Source organism: Lepisosteus platostomus, unplaced genomic scaffold, assembly GCF_059453375.1.
Source record: "Lepisosteus platostomus isolate fLepPlt1 unplaced genomic scaffold, fLepPlt1.hap1 Scaffold_66_H1, whole genome shotgun sequence".
NCBI lineage: Eukaryota > Metazoa > Chordata > Actinopteri > Semionotiformes > Lepisosteidae > Lepisosteus > Lepisosteus platostomus.
The window spans coordinates 350,512-361,408 of NW_028291680.1; the positions used below are offsets into that span (position 1 = coordinate 350,512).

Sequence of the window (10,897 nt, forward strand, 5' to 3'; positions counted from 1 at the left end):
GGTCTTTCTCGTTAGAGTAGAAACGATAGAAGCCTTAAGCGGGAAAAAAATCACAACATCTCGCATTTCACGTGTTTAATGTTAACTGTCTCAGTGGTTGCCTCGGTGATTGATGGCTCTTCTCCCTCGCAGGGTGACGGCAAACTTCTTCAGAGAGGGAGTCTCCCACGCACGGCTTTTCTTTATCAAGAGCTGAGACAACAGAAACAGACTTCTAACTGACATTAATTACTTCTTGAGCGTTTATGACCGTCTTTAAAAGCTGAGAGCAGGTGAAAAAGTCTTTGGAAATGAGGCAATGACTGCTGACAGTAAACAGAGCTGACGCTCAGCTGCAGACAAGCGCTCCTCTTTAGTATAGTGCTGAGTACCCCCGCTTGTTGCGCGGGAGACTGGGGGTACGTTTCTGTGACAGGGCGCTGGTTTAATTTTTTAACAACCTGACTTCACTTAAAAAAGTATGTACTGTGTACTACGTCTCGGACTAGATAGTGCGGTAGAATATGGAGATCATCTCCAGCTTTGAGCTCAACTGCAACAAGAAGTCATGCTAAATGTAGTATAGTGAGTAGACATCGCCAGACAACAGAACGCGAGAGTAGAAGGCAGGAATATATGGTGTAAGGGCGTGATCTGTGTAGTTAATAAAATAGTTAAAATAATATAAAAACGTCTCTTTATTAAGATACACAACATTGAAGGCGACGAGAGATGAGTGCTTGACGGACTCAAAGCGAGTGCAGTGCAGATTTTAGTTCTCTTGCTGGTAGAAACGAACTTCTGAATTTTCGGACTTTTCGTGTAGCTTGCGCCATGGAAAATATGGTAGCCGCGCCGAGAAGCTTTGCTTATGCCCAGCTTTTTCCACCGCTTCTACTGAACCTCGGAGCCCCGGATTTGTATACGGAATACAAGATATGGATGGAGTCGTACATATTTTTTTAAATATCCGGTGGATCTACAGAAGCTCAGGATGCCGGGAGACGTGCTACATTACTGCACTGTATCGGGGCTCCCATGCAGCGGATTTTCGCCAACCTCCCTGGAGAAAAAGACTGTAGCTGCTTTAGACGCTTCCTTTACACCGCGGAGAAACGGCATAAATTTAGGCAGAGAACTTAGTCTCAGGACGAATCTGTTGATGCTTTTGTGACTGCACTAAGAGAACTGGCTAAATCTTGTGACTTTGGAGTATTGGAAACTGACATGTTAAGAGATCAACTTGTGGAAAAATGTGCACATAAGAGACTATAAATTGCTGCAGGAGGAAGGGCTGACTTTAGAAAGAGCTCTTACAGTCGCTAGAATTCATGAAGCAGCTCAAGCAGAATCAAGAATGCTTTCTGACCACAGTGACAAAGTGACACTGAACGGGGCGCTCGCTCAAACTTTACAAGCAAAAGCCGAGAAGCAGGACGCAGTCATGCTAGAGAAATAGAAGAACAGGGGACGGCTGACATTACATGTTACAGGTGCGGACTAACAATGCACAAAGCAGATGAATGCGGAGCGTGAACAGCAAAATGTCTACACTGCAAGAAAACAGGACATTGTGCACATGTCTGCAGAACATCACGTCTGAGTTTAAGGACAAGTATCCCTTTTATTGTTGTTGCTGCCTCCGGTTTACATTTGGCGATGTAAACCAGATTCAGAAAAAAATAATTTGGACAACCTTATTCCCATGCTTGCTCGAAGGCGCGGTGGCCAAGTGGTAAGGCGTCGGTCTCGTAAACCGAAGAGCGTGGGTTCAAGCCCCACCCGTGCCAGTTTCACTTGTCATCGCTTTCCTTTAGTTTCAAAGTCTTAAAAAAACTCGCAATGTAGGGATCTCAATAGTAAGAGAACATCACTGTCGCCAGCGATTAGTATTCTTCCATATCCTGCATTGTTTTTTAGTCGACAAAGCTTGTTTCACACCCATCTTCCGAATGATCGCCTCAGCATTGGGAAGGAACGTGCGCTTGGTACAGCCCCCGACTCCATGGTCTGATCACAAACAGATCGGGTGAGCTGTCAGTCCAGGTTGGAAGTAACGTTCGAAAGCACTAAAAATCTGACTTAGAAACGAGAAGACCGTGTTTTTTTAAACGAGTAAACGATGAAATAATATACTGCCTGCAAGACTATGTCAAGTTCAAGTTTAAAGTTCAAGTTTATTGTCATTATACTCATACACAGGTATATGGTATAACGAAATGCTATTTAGCTAGCTCTCGGACATAAGTAGTACAAAGAAAAAAACACAACAACAATACAATTGTATAACAAAAGAAAGACAGAGACAACAGCCGATGTCCAAAAAACAACAGGCAGCGTGCAAAACAACAAAAAGGTAACAGGTTATGTGCAAAAACACGCATCAAAAGAATGAAATAAAGGGATAGAAATGATGGGGAGTGAGCTTTTGACATGTATGGTAGAGGTAGATTTTCAATGTGTGTTTGGGTTTTTGGTAAGAAAGAAGGCACTGTGAGGTTCAGATCATAGGTGAGAGGTGAGGAGTGAGCGAGAGAGGCTGGGAGTTTGATAGTTTGATATTGCGGGGGTAAAAACTGTTTCTGAGTCTAGTAGTCCGGACCCGAATGCTCCGGTACCGTTTTCCATGTCATAATAAACGCCACAAATTGTGTTAGTCCAGTCATATCAATCGTCCTAAAATTACGGAAAATCGGATGGGACTGGTGCAGTCAGCACCTATTTCTTCAGGATAGTCGAGCGGTTTAAAACAGCAAATTCACAGATTCGTGTTTCACTCTCCAAATAGAGGCACGGGTTCAAATCCCACTCCCGAGAATCAGGCGTTTTACCCTGTCTTTTTTACCTGCCTTTACACTGTTTCAGTCTTGTTGTGCTCGCTGACAATCACAGTACGAGGAAAACGGAGAAACTGCTTAGCAAAAACATAACGGACAGAAAAGAGCTTCGTAAACACGTGAATGTGATTAGCAGCAGTAAGGAATGTATTCAAATGTTTAAGGCTGATTTATAACAGCAGCAGAAGAAAGGTGCAGCCTTTGTGAGAATTTTATGCTGCTTGGACTTCTTTCAAGCCTATGAAGTGACCCCCGTTTTATTTTCATTTTCAAACTTCAGAACCGAATAACAAAGAGGTTTCATGAGTGACAGCATTCCGTTCCAAATACCGTTTCCACGATGTATTCAGCGACGGGAATGAAATATTTTAGTGCTGGCTCAAATGCGAGGAATTTCAGAAAAACCTGGAAAAGCAACGCTTGCAGTAAATGACAAATGTAATGCGTGTAGTCAGCATGAACAGAACAACGCAATGCTCTGTAAAAAACGATCTGAAGCCGCAATTACTCTTTTATCTCGGGCAGTTCATTCCGATACGTTTCCGCAGAATAAATAAAATGCCGAGCTCCAAACATGTTGTTGCCATTATTGTTACTCCTGCTACTGTAGTTTAAAGCTTTAATCAGTGGGTATGTAATGTTGTAAAAGGGCTGGACTACTTTGTTCAGTCCAAATTTCACTATGTGAATTTATGCTTTTTTAATATAAGCATTAACAATACAATGCGCGCTCAAAAACCCTTACTTATTAGCTTAAGAAACGGCAGTGTTTTGACAAAGTGTGGTATTCGAACAGAAAATGCTGAAGTGTTTAATACTTGCTTGTGAGCAGATCTCCCTCGATTTAGACAAACTCTTGTTCGGCTGATGATTTCAGATCAAAATCTGAATCAAGTGGAAAGAAAGCTGAATTACGCTGGGTACTGGGTATCACTGTTACGCCATCAGGTCATGCTAGGAGGATTGGGGGGATCAAATTGACACAGAGGGACCCAATGTGGGGGCTGAACCCACAGTTCTGAGATTAAGAGATTCTTGCTCTATGGACTGCGCCTATATAACTCTTGTGCTACAGCGGTAATGTTTCTGGGTGTGGATGAACATGACATTATAGACTGACAGCAGGAACACGTGGCCCACAGGCAGTGACAGTTTCGCTATATTTGGCTGCAGTATATTGTGTTGAGAGCAGCATTAACTTTCCTGCAGAGATGGGAGTGCCTTTAATACAGCTCTTTCAATCGGACAGAGTAACAGGAACTGACCTAAAGTTTCGGCTGTGGATCCATCTCCACATGGGGGACAGTAAAATAGCGATGAAGTAATGTTTCTGGGTGTGGATGAACATGACATAATAGACTGCCAGCAGGAACACGTGGCCCACAGGCAGTGACAGTATCGCTATATTTGGCTGCAGTATATTGTGTTGAGAGCAGCAATAACTTTCCTGCAGAGATGGGAGTGCCTTTAATACAGCTCTTTCAATCGGACAGAGTAACAGGAACTGACCTAAAGTTTCAGCTGTGGATCTATCTCCACATGGGGGAAAGAGACAGTAAAATTGCGATGAAGAAACAAAAAGATTTGTGCTCGCTGCAAAGTAGGAAAGAGGTGGTCAGACACATGAAACAGCTTGGTGATAATTTGCAGTGACAATTTTATGTTATTTAGTACACGGATTTCTCTTCATGTTCCTTAAGATGTGTAATTTGTATGTTGGTTGTATGAGAACAGTTTCTCCTAAAGTCCTGTCAATTGACAGTGGAGAGCTAGCTGGTGCACATCTTCAAGAAGACTCTCTTTAAGGCGGTTACAAGTTTCTCGAACAAATCTGTGTCATATTTTTAAAATAGTTTAGCTAATGAGCAACGAGAGTACAAATAAATTCTCCCACCCTCCATTTGAAGATAAAACTCCATGTGCGAGTCAAAGTTTCCTTGAAGCTACTGATGTTCGTCATTATTGGACATTCCCGATGATATTGACTAAGAAGCTCAATTTTTACGTGTTGTAGTTCAACATGTGCAAAACATTCGTATCCCCTGCAAATATCGGCAAGGTCAGTGATATTCTCAACAATTTGTGCCATTGCAATTCGTGCGATTGGTGCCATACTTTTTCGAAATGTATACTGACATGCCAGGATCAGAGGGTCATATTTAAAAAACTGGTGCATTAAAATTTCTTGTACTTCAGGATTTTGATAGTCTGTTACATTGTCTTTCACACGGCGGTGTCAGAACTGTGAGACATTTTCATAATCGGGGGGAAGGCCGTAGCAATAAGCAGAAAGTGCAGTTACCTTTTCCCAGTGTAAGTCTGTGTTGTGGTGAGTTTTTAAAATTGGTTTGCGATTTTCTGAAATATATTCCATACAAAAATATAATTTGGACAGTCGCTATTTATTTGGATATTCCTTTTCAGTGAAGATGTCTACAGTATTCCAGCCGGATTAGTACTGATCGAAGAGAGCCATCTACAGGCGAAAGGCGACATAACATCACAGCAGCACCATTTAAGGTGGAACGAAAAACACGCATAAGAAGCTGGTGAATAAGAAGCTACTGTAACTTCAGCCTCGTAGCAGACCCTTGGAGGCACGCTCAAAATAATCATCTTTCCAAGTACTTAAGAGTCATATTTAGATCGCTTTACTGCAATTTTATGTGATTGATGGGAGATGTGAAGCCATCGAGCCTGTACTGCACTTTCACATTGAAACTGAAGCCATTTCTCATGCTTTCTCTCAGTTTCGGGGCTGCAATTGAGTGTAAAGGAGGCGACTTGAAATTGAAATCACCTTACAGAGGGTCTTCACGACGGGGTGCGTCAGCTAGTTCTCCATTATTGTCAGTTTACTGGACTTCTGAAGAAACCTATCTACAGCGAAGATACAAACTGCACAGTTTAAGGCACATGAAGAGAAATCTGTTTGCTGATTGACTCAAAAAATGTCGATACAAATAATCTGCCAGGCTGATTTACTTGTCTGACCACCTCCCTCAGTTCCCCTTTGCTGTTAGCACAATTCTTTCAGTTTCTTTTCTTGTATTTTCCTTGCTATTTTAGTGTTCCCCATGTATAGATGGATCCACAACCGAAACCGTTTTCACCCTGTGTTTCTGCAGCGTCAGTCTGTATGAGGAGCACGACTTGCACAGCTCCAGTGGCGCAATCGGTCAGCGCGCGGTACTTATACAGCAGTGCACAGCGGAGTCATGCCGAGGTTGTGAGTTCAAGCCTCACCTGGAGCAGTGTCTTTAGCTACTGAGAGCAACTTTCGAGTTTAGATACTGTTAGGTATTTGATGGAGATAAATTAACATCAAACGAACAAGTAAAGATTTATTTCGAGTCACAATCAAAGAAGGCTCCACAGCTGAAACGTTGTGTTTACTTCTAGTTTCAGCATGGAATAAACCTATACTTTTCCATTTGCAGCCCACGCATGCTGTGATGCAGCTCCCTACTTAAATTTCTATCAGCTGTGTACCTCCAGTTGACCTGTACATAAATATATGAGAGAGGTCTACTGAGACAAGAGGAGCACTGAAGACTTGATAAAGCTCTCGCATTAGATTCTGTGTTTATGTTGTTCCCCAGATTTGTTTTTAATGTTCTTTTTCTTTTGAAGTTGTTGCGTTTGGTTTTTTTTCTGATTGGTAGCTACAACGGGTCAGTTGCAACAAACTGGCTGCTGAAATTTGTCAGCAGCTCTGTAGCAAACCTGTTCTCAATTGCAACAAACCTAAAATAACAGCTGCTCCCCATTAGATGTTACTAAAGTAGGAGACTAAGCAGACGAAGTGGAACAATAGATTACATTGGAACTGTCCTGAATGTAGTGGAAATAATATCGTCATTAAGTAATGAACAATTGCTTTCCAGACACTACAATTATTCACAAGGAATTTTATCAATACTTATTTTATTAATAAAAGTGTAATATCTTAATAATCAACTTTAATGTTATCTTTATTAGTAGCTGTATTACAGGTAATGCATGCACAGACTTTATTATACTATAATGAATTTTCAGATATCCCGGGGAGAGAACTGAAATGAAGGAAATACATATTTAAAAGGGGTGTAAGTCAATCTCAGCATGAGTTCGATCGCACCACTGGAGCTGCAGAAGTCTTTTTTTACACAGACTAATGCAATTGCAATCAGTCACGAAACAAACGAGAACTGCAGCTGTACACTTGAGACAGGACGCTACTGTATTAATTTTGTTTAACACTCCAGTCGAACAAGCCGACATGTCACTATTGCTAAATCGTTACAAAAGACGTCAACTAATGACCAGTTTTATTTTTAACAGAACTTTACTGAAAGTTAAACTTATAAAACTACCTGAGCAAATAATTATTGTTCCTCTGACCTTCTCAGTATTTCTTTTTTTAAATTAATACATTTATTTATCCACAGTGTGCCTTGTGCTTACTTTTCAGAACTCTCTCTCCTGTGTCAGTAGGAGCTTACATTTCAAGTTAAGTTCTTTAATCAGTTCCAATATCTTCCTTTCAAAGTAGGGAAGAGCAAGCTGGCATGTTGTTTTGCCTGTGGTTATTCTTTATGACTATATCTTCTGACACCTGTGCACAATCCTACAACATTACAAGAGAAGCACTATAACAGGAGTCATAAAAATGCAAGAAGCCACTTTGAACAATCTTTCAGAATTGTAAAACAACTAACCCTTTGCTTGGCTGTCATTTGGTTTGTATACCAGTCCATCAAGAGCCAGCACCATCATCATCAGGTCATGTGCAGTCCTACACAACCTTGCGATTGACTGGGATGAGCTACCTTTTCCATCTCCATGGCATGCAGCACACTCTGGCTGTTTCAACACAGTCATTATTGGACCACAGTGTACTGTCTCTTCTGTCCTGTGGCTATCATAATCACTTTTAAGAAGCCAAGTTTGTTTCTTTAACATGTGCTTGGGTGCCACCCATTTCCTTATTATCCCTGCTTTCCACTGAAAACCACAAATACAGAGACCCATCACAATAAAATACTTAGCAAATCTATGCAGTTGACTCCCAAATTTTATAGAACATATTAAAAGCTCCCACTCTATTTATATAACCATTTGCTCTGTTCTGTTCTCTTCACTTCCTAGCATATCTTAAAGCTCACAGCTACTAGTAATGATTGACATTAAACATAAATAGTAAATGACACTTCTGTAAATACACACATTAATAAACTTCATTATTAATAAATATGGTATGAATGTAAAGCAATTTTAATTAATATTCCAATACATTTCCAAGCAACGGATTATTTCCACTATATTTGGGAGCCTTCTAATGCAATCCTGCGTTACACCGAGTACGGTGCTAAGCCATATGAAGACAGTTTAAATTAGTCCGCTACTTTAGTTACTCTGGAGTGCTGCAGTTGTTACTTTGTGTTCATTGCAATTGAGAACAGGTTAAGTTCGGCACTGCGGACTAAGCACAGCAGCAAAGTTTGTTGCAATTGGACTTAAGGTGGAGCACAAGTTTAGACGGCATCTGCGTTCTAAGCATGGGTTGAACTCCTGTTAGTATGCTACTTTCAGTTCGATGCAATTGACCCATAGAGTTTGCCCTAATAAGATCTGAATAAAGCTTAAGCAGAGCCAACCCATTGCCTTTATAACTTCCATTAATCTCCACCCATCTTCCCTCGCTCACTTTTGATCTTTCTAAGACAAGCATTTAACTGGAGTTCAGCCCAATGATACTGCTGAGAACCAGAGAAAAAATATATATATATTGTAACGCCCTCGCCTGGTGGTGAGGAGGAAGCGCCCCTAGGCGTGCATAGTACCGCTGGGCATGCTGGGAGTTGTAGCCGGGGAGAGTCTGAGGGTCAGCACGGTGACCAGCGGCTGACCCTACCTGTGTAAATAATGTCCTAGTAGTTCTAGTGCTCTGTGTAGTCTTATAAGTGTATAGCGTGTTGTTAAGTAATTACCACCCTAAAGATGTGTACGTGTTCTGTCAGTCTCCTCATGTGCATGTATATGCTGTGTTTGGTTTTGTGGTTGTTAAAGAATAAAGCTGTTGCTTGGTTTGTTAAATGCGTCTCCACTGGTCCTTTGTTCTGAGAAAAACCTGTAAATGCTACATTGGTGTCAGAAGCGGGCAGGATGGACAAATCTTGGCAGACATTAGCCGATTCTGTCAAGTGCTGTCTGACTCTAAAAGAGACAGAACCCATCGGCAGCGCACATAGGGAGCCTGAGCAACTCCTGGGTGCGACAGGTGGCCACAGCCCTTACCAGGGCTATCCAGTAGTGGTCCTGCCGGTAGAATTGGGGCGACTGCCTGCTACTCCCGCCCAGTGGATGCCCCAAAGAGAAGATACCCTCCCTGCCGGAGCTGACCAGCGATTCCCACACCGACGGAGGAGTCCAGCAAGGGGGAAGAGAAGCCAGCCCGTGCAGCAACCCCCGAGGAACAGCCCCGCACGCTGTTTTGCGACCGCAGCGGGAAGAGGCGACACTGAGCCTGGTTCTGCTGGGCACCAAAACCTCTCACTCCGCGATCAGTGTCGGGAAACGGGAACGGGTCGGCTCAGCGCGGGGACGGCCGCCCTTGAACACCTCAACCCCCTCTCCGGAGAGCGCTGTGAAGACCGGCACCCCTCACACCACTGTGGGGCGAGTCGGCTATAGCCTGTACCTCCAGTGCCGAATCGAATCGAGGAACAACCGTGCCTGGCCCTACTGCGGCTAAGGACTGTGATGGGACAGCTCGCCGCAATGCGGGGGAAACAGGAGCTTGCCTTTCGTCTAGGTGCAGCGATGGTGCGCCACCCCTGCTACCTCGCACCCATCCAGGAGGACTGCATTCTGGGGCTGGACCTTCTGCAGCGAGTGGGGGCCAGTTTGGACTTGGGCCGGCAGGAGTTGGTGTGGCAGGGGGAGCAACTTCACCTGGTGGAGGGCAGGCCCGGCGAAGGCCGAGGGACGCGGGCTTGCTGGAGCCGGGGGAAAAAGAGTCAGTGGCGGCGGCGGCAGACCGGGCCTGTGAGCCGGGGAGCGAGCGTGCCGGATCCTGCCCCCGAGTCGGCCGGGGGGCCAGACAAGGCGGCAGCGGTTGCGTGGAAGCGAGGCGCGGCGTTGAGGACCTCTACCAACACGACATCGAGACTGGTGACCCTCTGCCATCCGCATCCCACCTGGACGCATGGCTCACGCCAAGCGGACCGCCTCCGAGGAAAAGATCCGGGAGATGGCCGCAGCAGGAGTGATTAAGCCCTCCGCGAGCCCTCGGCGCCAGCTGTACTGGTCCAAAAAAAAGAAGGCTCGTGGAGGTTCTGCGTAAACTACCGCAAGCTGAACGAGGTCACCTGGAAGGATTCCTACCCCCTGACGAGGATAGACGATGCCAAGGACTACATCACCTGGTCGACCTGGTTCAGCTCCCTTGACCTCCGCTGTGGCTACTGGCAGGTACCACTCGCTCGAAGCCTCTGGCAGTTTACTGCCTTTGGCCTGTGCAATGCCCCGGCGATTTTCAAGAGGCTGATGGAGAGGGTGCTGGCATCGGTCCCGTGGAACCAGTGTGTGCTGTATCTGGACGATCTGCTGGTTCATGCCCAGGGTTTTGACCAGGCCTTGACGAACCTCCAGGCGGTGCTGGCCTGCATCCGCCGTGCTGGCCTGAGGCTCAATCCCCGCGAGTGTGAGCTCCTGAGGCAGGAGGTGACCTTCCTGGGACATGTTGTTGGACTGTGAGGGATGGCTACAGACCCAGGTAAGGTCGCCTAAATGAGGGGTTGGCCGATCCCCCGCACTGTCGCGGAGCTGCGCAGCTTTCTGGGGTTGGCTTCGTATTACCGGAGGTTTGTCCGGGACTTTGCCAGCATCGCTCCCCCGCTGCACCGCCTCACCGATAAGGGCCGCCGTTTCGACTTGAACTCGGGCTGCGAGATGGCTTCCGGTTGAGGACCAACCATGTGTCCCTCACCTGGCTGCTCCACTTTAAGGAGCCAGAGGGGCAGATGGTGTGATAGATGGAGGTCCTGCACGAGTGGTGCATGGCCAGCCGGGCGTGGGGCATTTCGGCTGTAAAAAAA

General features: G+C 45.0%; 2 non-coding genes across 2 annotated transcripts; both read left to right on the forward strand.

Annotated features, from left to right (window-relative positions):
• Nucleotides 1-1,697: 1,697 nt before the first annotated feature.
• On the forward strand, nt 1,698-1,769 carry trnat-cgu (transfer RNA threonine (anticodon CGU)). The gene has a single exon. It is a non-coding gene; the product is annotated as a tRNA-Thr (tRNA).
• Nucleotides 1,770-5,976: 4,207 nt separating this feature from the next.
• On the forward strand, nt 5,977-6,070 carry trnai-uau (transfer RNA isoleucine (anticodon UAU)). The gene is made up of 2 exons: nt 5,977-6,014; nt 6,035-6,070. It is a non-coding gene; the product is annotated as a tRNA-Ile (tRNA).
• The last annotated feature ends 4,827 nt before the right edge of the window (nt 6,071-10,897 follow it).